This window comes from Heterodontus francisci, chromosome 26, assembly GCF_036365525.1.
Source record: "Heterodontus francisci isolate sHetFra1 chromosome 26, sHetFra1.hap1, whole genome shotgun sequence".
NCBI lineage: Eukaryota > Metazoa > Chordata > Chondrichthyes > Heterodontiformes > Heterodontidae > Heterodontus > Heterodontus francisci.
This window is the reverse complement of record NC_090396.1, coordinates 38,241,200-38,259,240: the sequence shown is the minus strand read 5'-3', so window position 1 is coordinate 38,259,240 and position 18,041 is coordinate 38,241,200.

Below are 18,041 nucleotides of genomic sequence, written 5' to 3'. Positions count from 1 at the left end.
TAAACAAATGCAATCGTGATATGACACATTGTAGCATCTCTAGATTTGTATTACGCCGTTCTACTTATGCACCTCTACTTTTATTTTCTTAACTGCTGCTCCATATTGTCTGATCATGATCATTGTGCTAATTCTGTTTTTCTCCCAATATGCAATAATTTATGTTTATCATTGAATTTAATTTGTCATTTTGTTTGTGCAATTTCATAATTGATCTGTACCTTTCTCCAAATTATTAACTGAATCCTCACTACTGCTTTCATTACTTTGATGTATGCTAATTTAACAAGCTTGGAACTGCTGACTGCATCTGTGTCTTTTATGATTGGTTCTTCAAGCACTAACCACTGCAGCATTTAGCTCAATATTTCCTCACTAAGATATATACATTTTCACTCATTCTCATTTTATCATCTGGACCTTTGAAAATGACTGGCTAAAAATCCTAAACCTTGCCCTTCCGCTATTTGACCGCAACAGGGTTTATTCCTTTTTTAAACAGTGCTTGTGCTTACCACCACAGTGAATGTTTTACCTTTTACCTTGAATGTGATCACGAAAGAACAAATTGGACAGGTTTCTTGAGTTTAGACAAGACAAAGGTAAGTTTATTATACTTAACGATCTAAACCCAGTTTAAAAATAATTAAAAATACAGTACACATTCATGCACACATTCACACAAGAAACACGCGCGCACACACAGATTACAGAGTGGAAACTAGGTTTTTTCAGTTGCATTAAAGTCCAGAATAAATAAAATTTAAATACACAGTCTGAGGTTGGATGATTCAGTGGTCTTCCAGCTGGAACTGTATTCTTGAAGTTTTCGCCTGGTCAAAGTGCACTTTGTGGCTGGCCCGCTTGGCTCAGTTTTTTGAAGGCAGTCTTGTAGGTGGCTCTCTTCTGCAGTCTCTAGCAGTCATTAGGCTTGGAAGGTCCACAGTTGCAGATGGTTTTCAAACTTGATGTTTTCTAGAGAGAGAAAGGGAGGCACACAGACTTCTCTGCTGCTGCAGTCTCAGTTACTGTCTTGTCCCTTGTATGTAACAAAACTCTGTTTTACACAGCCTGGGAGATGGTCACATTCTCTCAATCCCCTTTGTTTCTAATGAGGTCCAAAGTCTAAAACCCAAAACCCCTCTCTGGTGATATTGTCAGTGTTTACCGCTGGAGGGACGTCTCCACTCATGAATGCGTTGATGGCTTTGAATGTCCCGCTAACTCGGGTGATCTGGATAATCTACTCAGTTAGCCAAAGCATTGTCCTGGTTAGGCGTCTTCTTAGACTTGTGTCTCCAATTCGATGTTCTGGAATGTGAGGTATTTCAGATGCAAATTGTGGTGGCCATCTTTGTTGCCAGTTTTTTTAAAATGTTAACTGTAGGATTTTCTCAATTAAAGTCTAATGTAAATATCCAACCGATGAATTAATATTTCCCATTTGACATAGTGTTTACTTCATAGGCTTTATGGGTTGAACGAAGGAACCAAAAAAGGGGCAATGTCACTGCTGGGAGCGTTCTATGGACCTCCAAACAGTCAGAAGGGGAACAGAAGAGCAAATTAGTGGGCAAATTTCTGACACATGCAAAAACAATAAGGCAAAAGTAGTGAAGGATGTCAATTACCCATACATTAACTGGGCTATATTCAGTGTGGAAGGTACTGAGGGCACAGAATTCTTAAATTGCATTCAGGAGAACTTTTTAAGCCAGTATGTGACCAGTCCAGCAAGAGTGGGGGCAATTCTGGATTTAGTTTTAGGGAATGAAGCTGGGCAGGTGGAAGGAGTATCAGTGGGCGAGCACTTTTGTGGTGGTAATCATAATTCAGTTAGATTTAGCACAGTTATGGAAAAGGATAAAGATAAATAGGAGTTAATGTTCTAAATTGGGAAAAGGAAAATTTTATAGGCAGAGAAGCAATTTAGCAAATGTGGACTGGAAACAGCTACTTAAAGGTATATCCCTGTCAGAGAAATGGGAGACATTTGAGAAGGAGATTCAAGGCGTTCGGGGTAAACATGTTCCCACAAAGAAATAGCGTGGGACAGCCAAATCTACAGCCCCCTGAATGATGAGGTGCATAGAGGGTAAGATGAGGCCAAAAAGGGAAGCTTATGTCAAACACTGAGAGCTTAATACTGCAGAAAGTCTAGAAGAGTACAGAAAGTGTAGGAGGGAAATTAGAAAAGCAAAGAGCATGAAAAAATACTGGCAAGTAACATCAAGGAAAGTCCAAAGATGATGTATAAATACAAAAAAAACTAAGGAAAGTGTAGGACCGATTCGGTACCAAAAAGGTAACCTATGTGTGGAGGCAGCGTATGTGGGTAAGGTTCTTAACAAATACTTTGCGGCTGTCTTCACAAAAGAGGGGACCAATGATGATGTCATTGTTAAAGAGAAAGAGTTTGAAATATTGGATGGGATAAACATTGTAAGAGAGGAAGTATTAAAGGGTTTGACGTCTTTGAAAGTAGATAAATCACCAGGCCCAGATGAAATATATCCCAGGTTTTTAAAAGCAGCAAGGGAGGAAATTGCGGAGGCTCTGACCATTTTTCAGTCCTCCCTAGTTATAGGAGTGGTGCCAGAGGATTGTCAAGATTGTACCATTATTTAAAAAGGGAGGAAGGGATAATCTGAGTAATTATAGGCTAGTTAGTTTAATTTCAGTTGTGGGCAAATTATTGGAATCCGTTCTGCGGGACAGTTCTAGTTATATAGCGCAGAAACAGGCCCTTTGGCCCACTGTGTCCATGTCGGCCATCAAGCCTATCTAATCTAATTCCATTTTCCAGCATTTGGCCTGTAGCCTTGTATGCTATGGCATTTCAAGTGCTCATCTAAATACTTCTTAAATGTTGTGAGGGTTCTTGCCTCTACCACCCCTTCAGGCAGTGTTCCAGATTCCAACCACCCTCTGGGTGAAAAAAATCTTCCTCAAATCCCTTCTAAACCTCCTGCCCCTTACCTTAAATCTATGCCCCCTAGTTCTTGACACCTCCGCTAAGGGAAAAAAATTCTTCCTATCTAACCTATCTATGACCCTCATAATTTTGTATACCTCAATCAGGTCTCCCCTCAGCCTTCTCTGCTCTAATCTATACCAGGGGGTATAGATTTAAAGTAATTGGAAGAAGGATTAGAGAGGAGATGAGGAAACATTTTTACACCCAGAGGGTGATGGGGACCTGGAACTCTCTGCCTGAAAGAGTGGTAGAGGCAGAAACTCTCACTACATTTAAGAAGTACTGGATGTCTACTTGAGCCATACCCTGCAGAGTTATGAACCTAGTGCAAGGAATAGGCTGGTCAGCTCATCAACTGGCACAGACAAGATGGCCTCTTTCTGTGTGGTAAATTTTCTATGATTCTATGAAATCCTATTTGACAGAGATTTTTATTCTTGGCTATTTCTGATCAAACTATTGCTGTTAAGTCTCCAGTCTACCCACAATCGTTCTCATAGTTTTGCCAGCAATTAATGATAGGCTTGAAGTAATCTTTTAGTGTTTGCTCTTTTTAAAGCCCCAAATCAATGACTGGATTTGACTTTTATTTAGGCTCCATCATTATAAATGTAATTAAACTCCTATACTTTGGTTATAAATTAGAAATGCTATGCTCAGATTCGGAGGCCTCCAATAATAATTGTAGGTATTTACTTGCTGAAGTTAAATGCATGCCAATCTCCAAGCATGTCTGTGTTGAGCTCAGTAATGCTGTTTTTATTAGTGGTCATGTGGTATATGCAGTCACTCTATAAGATCCTAATTTGATAGGATTTATTGTCTAGTTTAACCTAATGCCTGCAAGTTACTGTATTTTGTTCATTCTATGGTTCCTTACAAAACGTTTGATTATAGCTTTCATCTCTGTATGAGTATAAACATTTGGTCACATCTGCCATTACTTAGTAAAAGAGAAGCTTATGATAACTAAAAATTTGATGAAAGCATATTCAGTATTTTAGAGTTTGGTTTCCAAATGACTTTTGTTCCTTAGTTTAGATTATGTTGCGGACAGGTGAGAAATGATGGGGATGATTTCCACTTTTCACCTCTCAACTGGCCGAAGACAGTGGGCTGGATTTTACCTTAGGTGGACAGGGATTTGCCTAAAAGTCAGTGGCAAACCCGCTTCCGCCTAGCCTGGGGATCCGTCCTGTATTTTACGGGTCCCCAGGCTTTAATTGTCCCGAGGTGGGACTTTCACCCGCTTGAGGGAGGAAGTCCCGCCTCAGTGAGCTGCCAGCCAATCAGTGGGCTGGCAGCTCTTAGTCCCAGCAGCGCCACCGGGAGCAGTAACACCATGGAGTCTGGAGACGAGGTGAGGATCGGTCCTTCCCTGGTGAGGCTGGAGTGGTCATTTGGGTGGGGGGGGCATCTTGGGTCCCGGGGGTAGGTTGGGAGGCGCAGGCGGCCCTCAATCATCCGGCACCCTGTGCCCGACTGCCATGCGCTCCCCCGAGGCGCGGAAAGGCCGGCAGCTATCGCTGGGCGGCCTTTCACGCTCCCAGCACGCCTGCATGCCATGGGTAAAAGTGGAAGCGGGTGAGGGCCATTAAGTGGCCACTTAAGGACCTTGATTGGCCTCGGGCGGGCAGGCCATTCCCCCGTCCAACTGCCGTAAAGTTGACCAGAGGCGGGAACGGGGCTGATGGGCTTCCTGGAGCCTCCCGCTCAATTTTACGCCACCCCCACACCATTATCTGACCCGCTGAGGGGGCATAAAGGTCAGCCTAGTGTGTTTTCATTATTGTTTTTTAACCCTCAAGTGTTTTAATGATCAATAAACAGACAAATAACAGGTTTTCACCTCGGTTTAAAGGAAGATAAATGTTTAGTAAACAATACCTGAAAATATTCGCAACTTTCGCACACACACACACACACGCGCATATGCATACACACAAGATAGAAATTACAAGATAGCATGCATTTAGCTCTGGATTGAACAAAGAGTTTGTTGTGAAACTTTGATTGTTTCCCCAGGAGGAAGATTTAAAAAGTGGTGCATGCCTGTTTTTCCTTTTTCCTGGTTTAATGACATCAAACTTTGGAAAGTTTCAGATGGATGGATGCTGTGCTGCAAATTTTTTTGGTTAAATCTCAGCCACAGTTCAATGTTGGAAATCCTGTTACGATTGCTCAGGTAGGGAGTTTCAAGGTCACCTTTTGTCTCTGTCTCTAGGTAGTTTAAAGATGGTATTCTGGCAGGGTCCTTCTTTCTGGGATGGATCTCTCTTCCTTCTGGCTTTCAGGACAGAAAATTTCTTATTATTAAAACCTCCTTATCAGAGACTTTGGCCAAGATTTCATCTGGGTGAAGGGGGTGTCGACCTCCAGCAAAGGTACCGCCAAGAGCCCCGCCAAAATCAAGTGCCAATTAGGCACTTAACTGGACAGTGGCAGGTCTTCTATGGGATCAAGGATCCTAGTGACACAAGTCCCACTTTGAGAGCTGCCGGCCAATCAGAAGTCGGTAGCTCTTGTGGCTGCTTCCAGTGGAGCACCCATCCGAAGCCGGGGAGTGGCGCTGGACCCATGCCACAGGTAGGTCAGGGCAGGAGGGGTCTCACAGGATGAGAGTTGTGGGGAAGAGGGGTGTAGGCGGTCAGCAGCATGGGCGAGGTGGGGCGCTATCAGCAGGCCTCCCCCTTCCTGATGCCGGGTCCCTCATTTAGACACTATGTGCCTTTTAACATGAGAGCCCCTCCACCTGGAGCCAGCAAGCAATCCGCATGGTCTTTCTGCCATGCTCCCCTTGCAGCTGCTTGGCTAATTGTGGCAGCAGTGGAATGAGGTCCTTAATTAGGCATTATTGCCCACTTAAGGGCCTCAATTAGTGGCGGGGTGGGAAGGCCATTCACGGGTCTTCCCGGTCTGGACTTAATTTTGGCAGAAGTGGGAAGGTGGTGGTGTCCCCCCATCACCATCCCACCCAATTACTTGCTCTCCCTGCCTCCAAACCCACCAAGGAGGAGAGCATAGAATAGAGTTCTGAAGAAGGGTCACTGACCTGAAATGTCAACTCTGCTTCTCTCTCCACAGATGCTGCCAGACCTGCTGAGTATTTCCAGCATTTCATTGTTTTTATTTTATATAAAATTCCCCCATTGGTTTCTGTCAGGTGACTCAAGTTTCTCTCCCATTGTGTTTTCATAAATGGTGTTTGACGGTGTGGCCATTGTTAGACAATGGGTTTGGGATGTTGCTCATCTCTGTGCCATCTGATGCTGAAAAGTGTCAAAGTAGACCTAGTTCAAATCTGCGGCTATCAACTTGAATCATTTAAGTTCTCTTGGCTGAATTGGCTTTTAGGACTGTGTTTTTCAATCCTCAGAGATACAACTAAAGTCCATACTTTGCAACATAAATTGAATTGGACTATATATTCTCTGTATAAAGCAAGCCTGATGAAAATAGAAAAATTATGTAGCCATGTGTTTTCATGTATAATGATCTTCCTTCCTCTATCATTTGTCTCTTAGTTGCATGTATAAAACAGCCTTTTATCATACCTCTCTAACATTTTTTAAGTTTATTCTGCCAGTAGACCTCAACCTATTAGTTTTTGTTTTAATGTTGCTTTCTCCCCTTCTCGCCCAATCTGCTTGCTGGATGGCAAGGAAACAGCCACTTGTAAGGAAGGACTCTTCAGGGTCACTGGCAGATGCAACTAACTTGCATTCATATAATTTTCCAAAAGTGCAAATTTTCACATGAAATTAAATACTGCAGTGAATTTATTGTAGGCACATGGCAAGGTCCCATAAACAACCATCAGCTGAATGGCCAATTGATTTTATTTTTGTGGATTTGGTTGAATATTGGCTAGGATGCTGCAGAACACCCTTACTCCTCTTCAACTAGTCTCAATGTGATCTTTAACTTCCATTTGAACAAGCACGCAGTATGTGACAAGTTGTTGAACTCTTGCTGCCATTACAGCCTGCTCTTGCCTCCCTTGCGCTGAAGTATTTCCAAATCTATACTAAAATCACAACAGGTACACACAAAGGTCGAAGCACCCCTGGCTTCCTCTTAACACCTGTCCTGCCAGGATCAGCAGCTACAAATGTGGGTTATCTTGGGTGCAAACTCATTAATAAACTGACTTTTTTTTTCTTAATTTCAAATTATTGTGCTTTAGATACAGTATCCTTCATAATCTATTAATTGTAAAGCAATTATATTCAAGTACATAACATAAGGAATAGGAGTAGGCCATTCAACCCTTAAAACCCACTCCGCCATTCAATGAGATTCTGACTGATCTACTTCACCATTTTCCTGTACTATGCCCGTATCCCTTGATGTTTTTAATATGTAGAAATCTATCGATCTCAGTCATGAACATACTCAACGACTGAGCCTCCACTGTCCTCTGGGGCAGAGAATTCCAAAGATTCACTACCCTCGGAGTGAAGAAATTCCTCCTTATCTCAATCCTAAATGGCCTGCCCCTTATTCTGGGACTGTATCCCTTGGTTCTAGACTCCCTAGCGAGGGGAAACATCCTTCCTGCATCAAGCCCTGTAAGAATTTTGTATGTTTGAATGAGATCGCCTCTTATTCTTCTGAACTCCAGAGAATAAAGGCCCAGTCTATTTAATCTTTCCTCAGAGGATAATCCCTCCATCCCAGGAATTAGTTTGGGGAACCTTCGTTGCACTCCCTCTATCGCAAGTATATCTTTCCTTAGCTAAGGAGACCAAACTGCACACACTACCCCAGGTGCGGTCTCACCAAGGCTCTATATAATTGCAGTAAGGCATCATTACTCTTATACTCAAATCCTCTTGTAATGAAGGCCAAATTACCATTTGCTTTCTTAATTGCTTGCTGCACCTGCCCGTTAGCTTTCAATGATTTATGAACAAGGCCATCTAGGTCCCATTGGACATCAACACTTTCCAATCTCTCACCACTTATGAAATACGCTGTATTTCTATGTTTCCAACCAAAGTGGATAACCTCACATTTCTCCATATTGTATTCCATCTGCTAAATTTTTGCCCACTCGCTTTGCCTCTCCACATCCCTTTGAAGCGTCTTTGCATCCTCCTCACAACTCACACTTCCATCTAGTTTGTGTCATCTACAAACTTGGAAATATTACATTTAATCCCCACATCCAAATCATTGACATAGATTGTGAATAGCTGGGGCCCAAGCACTGATCCTTGTGGTACCACACTAATCACAGCCTGCCAATCCAAAAATGGTCCATTTATTCCTACTCTCTGATTCCTGTCTGCTAACCAGTTCTCCTTATCAAAAGCTTTCTGAAAATCTAAATATACCACATCCACCAGTTTCCCCTTATCTATTCTGCTAGTTGCATCCTTAAGAAGCTCCAACAGGTTTGTTAAACATGATATCCCTTTCATAAGTCCATATTGGCTCTGCCCAATCCTACCATTATTTTCTAAGTGTTCTGTGATCACATCCTTTATTCTAGATTCTCGCATTTTCCCTCCGACTGATGTTAGGCTAACTGGTCTGTAGTTTCCTGTTCTATCCTTCCCTCCTTTCTTAAATAGTGGGGTTACAATTGCCACCTTCCAATCTGCAGGAACCATTCCAGAGTCTAAAGATTTTTGAAAGATGCATCTACTATCTCTACAGTCACCTCTTTCAAGAAGCTGGGATGTAGATCATCAGGTCCAGGGAATTTAACTACTTTAAGCCCCATTAATTTCTCTAGTACAATTTTTTAACGAATATTAATATCTTGCAGTTCCTTGTTTACACTAGTCCCTTGGTTCTCTTATTTCTGGGAGGTTTTTAGTATTTTCCTTTGTAAAGACTGACGCAAAGGGCTGGGTTTTATGTTGCCACCGGCACTGTAAAAGATGGCGGCTTCCAGCCCTTACATTACTCAATATTTAAAGAGACATTATTTTAAAATTTATTACAAATAATGAAATAAATGTTCGCAGCCCCCCCCTCCCACCTCCCCAATAAATTTACATTTCATCCCTTGTCCTCTCACCACCCCCCCACCCAAAATACTAGCCTTCTGTACTTGACCTTCCCCCTCAAAGGTCAGAAACTTTTAACTTTACCCCTTCACATCACCCCCAGCCCAATCAAGTTTGATCCTGCTCACCCCCATCCCATGCTGATAAAAGTACCTTCTCAACACCACCCACCCCCCCACCCCCAAAAGGTGTCGCGCATAGTTTTCCCAGACGGGGAATTCGAAAGCACGTCAGTGCCGGCCACTAGGATGAAGATCAAGGTGTCACTTCAGGAGGCAACGGGAACTTCATTAATGCAGGTAAGTTAATTTGTTTAAATATTTAAATTGAGGTCCCGTTGCCAAGCAGCGGCGGAGGGGCAGTCATGAGGTCTTGCCGCCGCCGGTAAGATCGGGACGGGCACTGCTGGCGTCTAGGTCCGTGGCAGGCATCATCTAGGGCAATCTTCATGCCCCCCCCACGCCTGGCCGCCTACCACAGATCCAGACGTTGCGGCCCCTATAAAATCCAGCCCAAAATATTTTAGTTTCCCTGCCATTTCCTTATTCGCCATTATTCAGTATTCATACCCTCTTTAATTAAGAGAGCTACCCCACCACCTTTTCCCAGCTTCCTGTCCTTCCGAAATGTCACTGGAGATTCAGGTCCAACCTTTTGGTTTCCTTGTAGCCACGTCTCTGTAATGGCTATCGGATCATACATGTGAATTTCTACTTGAGCTGACAATTCATCTGTTTTATTGAGAATGCTGCAGGGATTCAGCTATAGAGCCCTTAATTCAGTTTTTTACTGTTTTTGTAAACACTGGCCCTGTCTGCTGGCACACTCTTAAGATTGAAATCATATGGCCACTCTTTCCTGCCATACTCTGATCATCATTACCTTTTATTGCTACCTTGATCTATTGCCTTGTCATTTCCCTTTAATTTACTCATTCTTCCGCTGCATGATCCCTTCTCTTCCCCCCACACTCCCCTCCATTTAAAGCCCTCTCTACTTCCCTAGTTGTATGACTCGCTGGAACACTAGTCCCAGTACAGTTCAGTGGAAGTCCAATGTCCCCCAATGGTACAGCCTCCACTTCCCCAGTACTGATGCCAGTGCCCCATGAACAGGAACCCACTTCTCCTACACTAGTCTTTGAGCCACACATTCATCACTCTAATCTTATTTACCCTATGCCAATTTGCATGTAGCTCAGGTAATAATCCAAAGAACCTCTTTCCTAGTTATATATATGTAGTTGGTACCTATGTGGACCACACCTACTGGATCCTACCTCTCCCAGTGCAAGTTCCTCTCCAGCCCTGATGTCCCGAACCCTGGTACCAGGAACACAGCCTTCTGGATTCTCAGCTGCAGAGAACAGTATCTACCCCTCCTGCCCATACTGCCTCCTACTACCACTACATTCCTTGGAACACTCTCCACTTGAATGGTTTCCTGTACCATGGTGTCATGGTCAGTCTGCTCATCCACACTGTAGCCCTCATTCTTGTCCATACAAGCTGCAAGAACTTCAAACTTATTGCTCAATTGCAAGGGCTGAGGCTGCTCAACTCTCGCCTTCTCGATAAACTTACCTGCCTGACTCGCAGTCACTCCCGCCTGTCCGACAAAACCAGATGACTCTATCCTAAGGGGTCTGACTGCCTTCAGAGTGCCACCTGCAAGTAAATGTACAGAGAGCACAGAGAAATGTTTCACCAATATATAGAACAAAATCATTTTGCCAATACCTGAGTAGACAAGGTCTCCTCTGTGAAACCCTTTTGGTTGGACAAGTTTTATAACTATTGATTGCCAGGATTAAACACGTGAATGACCTAACATAACTGCCGTATACATTTAAATGTCAATATTTAAAAAAATATTAACATTAGAATCCTTTATTGTTTGTTTAAATGCAGTTAAAAGTAACACTTTCTCCCTTGATAAGTGGTGACTATTGGTGCTCAACTTGTAAACAGCAAATGTTTTATTCATAGTCCATCTTCTGCTGCAAATAAAAAATGTACATGTCAGAATTGGAACCACTTTGTTTCAGATTTCTGTAGTTGCTGGAGGAGGTTACAGCATGTTTTTTGATGCAAAGAGAGATTTTATATAATCACTGGCCTCATGCTGCAAGGGTGCAACTTGGCAGTATAAGACTATACATAAATACTAACTGTCCTTGGGGGTCAGGGTGTTGAGGGATGGGGGGGTGATGGTGGCCGGTGATAGGGGGTGGGGGTGGCACGGCAGTAGTAGGAACATCAGACAGTGTAAAAATCCACTACCAAGCAAGTTCCATCTAGTCTTTGAGTCTTATGATATACATAAAGGCAGCCTTTAAAGTTAATTGTTATAGGAAGTTTAGGACGGGAGGAGGCCTTTCGGCCTTAGCTGACTTCTAACATCCATGGTTCAGTTGAGACTTAATCACATCATCTAGGCTGACATGGTTCAGGGTGCTGGCTTTCGGATGAAGCATTAAACTCGTACCTCAAATGCCCCATCAAATGGACAAAAGCAATCCCATAGTACTATCTGAAGAAGATCAGGGAGTTCTCTTCATGTCCAGGTCAACATCAGTTCCTTAACCAACATCACTAAATTAGATTACCTTGTCATTTGTCTCATTGCTGATTATGGGACCTTGCTGGGTGCAAATTGCCTGCTCAGTTTTAGAACAGTAACTCAATTTTAAAAGTACTTCATTAGCTGTGAAGCACTTTAAGGGTCTGATGAAAGATCATTCATCTGACATGTTAAACTTAATTTCCTTCTGAAGATACTGCTTTTAACTGCTGAGTATTTCCAGGAGTTCCTCTTTTTATTTAAGCACTTTAAGATGTTGTGAAAGGTGCTATATAAATGCAAATCCTGTTCTGCTTGCTCCTCAAATCTCATCTAATTTTCCTGATTTTCCTCATAACTTTTCTATTCCTCTAAGTATCCAGAAGCTCTTTTTATCATTACTTGTGGTTTTAAGTGATTTTTGAGGTTTTGCTGCTTAGTTTAGACTAGGGTTGTCCAACATACGGCCCGTGGGCCAGGATCCTGCCCGCCAAAGGTTTCCATCCAGCCCGCGAATGTATTTTAGAGATGAGAAATTGCCTATTGGCTGCTGCTTCTAGACCAGCTTTTTGAAAAAAAAATCGCAAGTCCGTTTCATAGCTGACAGATGCTGACATCGGGAACAGTGGTTTCCCAACTTAGGATAGATTTGGGCTTTTCCGGCGGGCTCTTAAAAAAAAAAGTCGGTACCTGCCAGAAAACCCCAAATCTATCTGAAGTTCAGAAACCGCTGTTCCTGCATGCAGTACCTGTCAGCTGTGAAACTGACTTGCGATTTATTCTAAAAAATTAAAAGTACAAAGCGGCTCTGCTGATTGGCAGTTGCAGAGAGTGGGAACAGAGAAAGATGGGGGTGGAGGGAGAGAGAGAGAGGGGGGGTGACAGAGATAGAGAGAGGGGGGACGATGCTGGGGGGACACAGAGAGAGTGATAAAGATCACTCCTGACAGATGGACATCTATCCGGAATACTCCGCATCACTACAAGAAGTGTGTGGGCAAACATTGACTACTTGTGCAAGAGCCAGGTATCTCACTAAATCAGTGTCCAACATAGTGATGAGAAAATAAGTCAATAAATTAATCTTTTCATTTAAAGCTTCATAAAAATGCACAATTGTTGTTTTAATAGTAAGATACATTTTTAATGCCTTTATCTTTCTGAAATTGTCTCACTGGCCCCCTATTTAAGACAAAAATTGTAATGTGGCCCCTTCCCCCATGCAAAAATGTTGGATAACCCTGGTTTAGATCCTAACATCTCAAACTATCATGGCATGATCACTCCTGTATTCTTTCCTAAGTTGTTGGTTCCACAATGAACTGACTTCGGGCTGATATCTCCACTCCATTATGCTCCTTACCCTATCACCTAAGGGGGGGAAACATCTAATTGAGACTGCAGGTCACACCCGATCCCCCTAATTCCACATGTTCCACAATGCTATGCTATTGCTTGTGTGTACATTGTGATATAGGATATCCTGTTTTATAAGAGGGTATAACTCATCATGACTAGGCCACTGGAATAACCACTAGTAGTGTAATATTTTGTCCATCACATTTTGGCATCAGACCTGTATATGTGCAAATTACATTTCAGGAGCAACAAATCCCAATTCGAAAGTTGGGGAATGTGTAAATTGTAAGAAAGTGAAAATGAGAATATGAAAATGAATAAAGCATAAACAGTCAGCAAAGTCTGCCAATAGAGGAAAAGCTGGGCCAATCAAATTGCTCCAAAATATCCGAGTTAAATTTCTAACAAACTCGACTATAATTCTTACTAAAATGCTTTGTCTTAGAATTATCGTAAATCCTTAAACATTTTTAATCAAAGAAGTTTACTCAATTTGGAACATTTGGCTGGAGACTTATTGCGTTGAGCTTTGCAGAGCTGAGGGGGAACCTTCTATGCCTTAGGGGGAATTGGGTGGCCAGGAGTTGAGGGAAAACGGGATCAAGGGAACTGGAAGAAGTGGGTCTCATGGATTCAATGAGCATGGAGAGGGCAGGAACAAATTAGCTGCAGATCGATGACAATTCAGAGCCTGAAGTGAGTAGGGAGGCTGGGGACAAGGTGGAAGTAAACAGGAAGGATGGTAGAGACAGGCATAATCTTGATCTTAGTGATGACTAAAGCTATGAGCTCCTTAACTTTTACGTTTGGAGATGATGGAGGAGCTGGTTTAGGGGTGTAGTTGATCTTAGAAAAAGGAACCGGTTCCCTCACTGCCTCCACCCCCACTGTCCTGACATTGAAAATCGCAGACTATCCCAGAGGCATCGGATTCTAGAGATGACCTCCAGGACTGCAATCTCCAGATTGCCTCTGCTCCCACTCCTGACCCTGTGGCCCTTTGAAAATCCAGCCTGAGGGGCTCAGGTTTTTACACTGTTAAAAATGACAGCAGGATTTGAACAGTACTCAGCAGAACTCTGAAGTCAGTTAAATGTAGCCAGCAGTAGAACTCTGCGGTGTGAATTTGCACTGTACTCACAGTAGTTTTTTTTTAAGGGAGCTTTACTCTTATCTAACCCCATTTTTTTAAGGGGGCCTTTATTACTCAGGCCCTGTTTATATGTTACATGAAATAAATACATTTATTAAAAGCAGACAAATGAAACAAAAACTCAATAAAATGCCATTTTTGGCATCGATGAGTTCTCACAGTAGTTGTTGTTGCTCTCAAATGTTACCTATAATGTATGTAAAATTGCAAGGAGATATTGACAGACTAGATGAATGGACAAAACTGTGGCAGATGGATTTCAATGTGGTTTTGTGAAGGAGAGGTTGTGTCTCACTAATTTGATTGAGTTTTCTGAGGAAGTGACAAAGATGATTGATGAAGGAAGCGCAGTGGATGTTATCTATGTGGACTTCAGTAAAGCCTTTGACAAGGTCCCTCATGGCAGACTGATACAAAAGGTGAAGTCACATAGGATCAGAGGTGAGCTGGCAAGATGGTTACAGAACTGGCTCAGTCATAGAAGACAGAGGGTGGCAGTGGAAGGGTGCTTTTCTGAATGGAGGGATGTGACTTGTGGTGTTCTGAAGGGATCAGTATTGGGACCCTTGCTTTTTGTAGTATATATAAGCCATTTCCTCAGTGCCCACCATGGAGTGGGCTTCGCCATCAGAAACTCCTTGCTCAGCATGATAGAGCCTCCCTCCAATGGCTCGGAACGCATACTGTCCATCCGACTGCTCACCACCTCTGGTCCAGTACACCTACTCAGCATCTATGCTCCAACACTCTGCTCCCCACATGAAGCTAAAGACCAGTTCTATGAACAACTCCATATCATTAGCAGCATCCCCAACACCAAACACCTATTCCTGCTGGGGGACTTTAATGCCAGGGTTGGGGCCGACCATGACTCATGGCCCTCCTGCCTTGGGCGCTATGGCGTTGGGAGGATGAATGAGAACGGGCAGAGACTGCTTGAGTTGTGTACCTATCATAACTTCTGCATCACCAACTCGTTCTTTCACACTAAACCCTGTCACCAAGTTTCATGGAGGCACCCAAGATCGCGTCGTTGGCACCAGCTGGACCTCATTGTCACAAGGCGAGCCGCCTTAAACAGTGTTCAAATCACACGCAGCTTCCACAGTGCGGACTGCGACACCGACCACTCCCTGGTGTGCAGCGAGGTTAGACTCAGACCAAAGAAGTTGCATCATTCCAAGCAGAAGGGCCACCCGCGCATCAACACGAGCAGAATTTCTCACCCACAGCTGTTACAAGTGAATTTAGAAATTTTTGTAACAGCCCTTCAAAACACTCCCAGAGACGCCATCTATGAGTCAGCTTTGACCACCTACGGCAAAAGTGCAAAGAGAAATGCAGACTGGTTTCAATCTCATAATGAAGAGCTGGAACCTGTCATAGCCGCTAAGCGCATTGCACTGTTGAACTACAAGAAAGCCCCCAGCGATTTAACATCCGCAGCACTTAAAGCAGCCAGAAGTACTGCACAAAGAACAGCTAGGCGTTGCGCAAACGACTACTGGCAACACCTATGCAGTCATATTCAGCTGGCCTCAGACACCGGAAACATCAGAGGAATGTATGATGGCATGAAGAGAGCTCTTGGGCCAACCATCAAGAAGATCGCCCCCCTCAAATCTAAATCGGGGGACATAATCACTGACCAACGCAAACAAATGGACTGCTGGGTTGAGCACTACCTAGAACTGTACTCCAGGGAGAATGCTGTCACTGAGACTGCCCTCAATGCAGCCCAGCTTCTACCAGTCATGGATGAGCTGGACATACAGCCAACCAAATCGGAACTCAGTGATGCCATTGATTCTCTAGCCCGCGGAAAAGCCCCTGGGAAGGACAGCATTACCCCTGAAATAATCAAGAGTGCCAAGCCTGCTATACTCTCAGCACTACATGAACTGCTATGCCTGTGCTGGGACGAGGGAGCAGTACCCCAGGACATGCGCGATGCCAATATCATCACCCTCTATAAAAACAAAGGTGACCGCGGTGACTGTAACAACTACCGTGGAATCTCCCTGCTCAGCATAGTGGGGAAAGTGTTTGCTCGAGTCGCTCTGAACATGCTCCAGAAGCTGGCCGAGCGCGTCTACCCTGAGGCACAGTGTGGCTTTCGTGCAGAGAGATCGACCATTGACATGCTATTCTCCCTTCGTCAGATACAGGAGAAATGCCGTGAACAACAGATGCCCCTCTACATTGCTTTCATTGATCTCAACAAAGCCTTTGACCTAGTCAGCAGACGTGGTCTCTTCAGACTACTAGAAAAGATTGGATGTCCACCAAAGCTACTAAGTATCATCACCTCATTCCATGACAATATGAAAGGCACAATTCAACATGGTGGCTCCTCCTCAGAGCCCTTTCCTATCCCGAGTGGTGTGAAACAGGGCTGTGTTCTCGCACCCACACTTTTTGGGATATTCTTCTCTCTGCTGCTTTCACACGCGTTCAAATCCTCTGAAGAAGGAATTTTCCTCCACACAAGATCAGGGGGCAGGTTGTTCAACCTTGCCCGTCTAAGAGCGAAGTCCAAAGTGCGGAAAGTCCTCATCAGAGAACTCCTCTTTGCTGACGATGCTGCTTTAACATCTCACACTGAAGAGTGCCTGCAGAGTCTCATCGACAGGTTTGCGGCTGCCTGCAATGAATTTGGCCTAACCATCAGCCTCAAGAAAACGAACATCATGGGGCAGGATGTCAGAAATGCTCCATCCATCAATATTGGCGACCACGCTCTGGAAGTGGTTCAAGAGTTCACCTACCTAGGCTCAACTATCACCAGTAACCTGTCTCTAGATGCAGAAATCAACAGGCGCATGGGTAAGGCTTCCACTGCTATGTCCAGACTGGCCAAGAGAGTGTGGGAAAATGGCGCACTGACACGGAACACAAAAGTCCGAATGTATCAGGCCTGTGTCCTCAGTACCTTGCTCTATGGCAGCGAGGCCTGGACAATGTATGCCAGCCAAGAGCGACGTCTCAATTCATTCCATCTTCGCTGCCTCCGGAGAATACTTGGCATCAGGTGGCAGGACTATATCTCCAACACAGAAGCCCTTGAAGCGGCCAACACCCCCAGCTTATACACACTACTGAGTCAGCGGCGCTTGAGATGGCTTGGCCATGTGAGCCGCATGGAAGATGGCAGGATCCCCAAAGACACATTGTACAGTGAGCTCGCCACTGGTATCAGACCCACCGGCCGTCCATGTCTCCGTTATAAAGACGTCTGCAAACGCGACATGAAATCGTGTGACATTGATCACAGGTCGTGGGAGTCAGTTGCCAGCATTCGCCAGAGCTGGCGGGCAGCCATAAAGACAGGGCTAAATTGTGGCGAGTCGAAGAGACTTAGTAGTTGGCAGGAAAAAAGACAGAGGCGCAAGGGGAGAGCCAACTGTGCAACAGCCCCGACAAACAAATTTCTTCTGCAGCACCTGTGGAAGAGCCTGTCACTCCAGAATTGGCCTTTATAGCCACTCCAGGCGCTGCTTCACAAACCACTGACCACCTCCAGGCGCATATCCATTGTCTCTCGAGATAAGGAGGCCCAAAAGAAGTATATATAAATGATTTGGAGGAAAATGTAGCTGGTCTGACACAAAGGTTGGTGGAGTTGCAGATAATGATGAGGATTGTCAGAGGATACAGCAGGATATAGATCGGTTGGAGACTTGGGCGGAGAAATGGCAGATGGAGTTTAATCTGGACAAATGTGAGGTAATGCATTTTAGATGGTCTTATGCAGGTGGGAGGTATACAGTAAATGGCAGAACCCTTAGGAGTATTGACAGGCAGAGAGATCTGGGCGTACAGGTCCACAGGTCACTGAAAGTGGCAACGCAGGTGGATAAGGTAGTCAAGAAGGCATACGGCGTGCTTGCCTTCATCAGTCAGGGCATAGAGTATAAAAATTGGCAAGTCATGCTGCAGCTGTACGGAACTTTAGCTAGGCCATACTTAG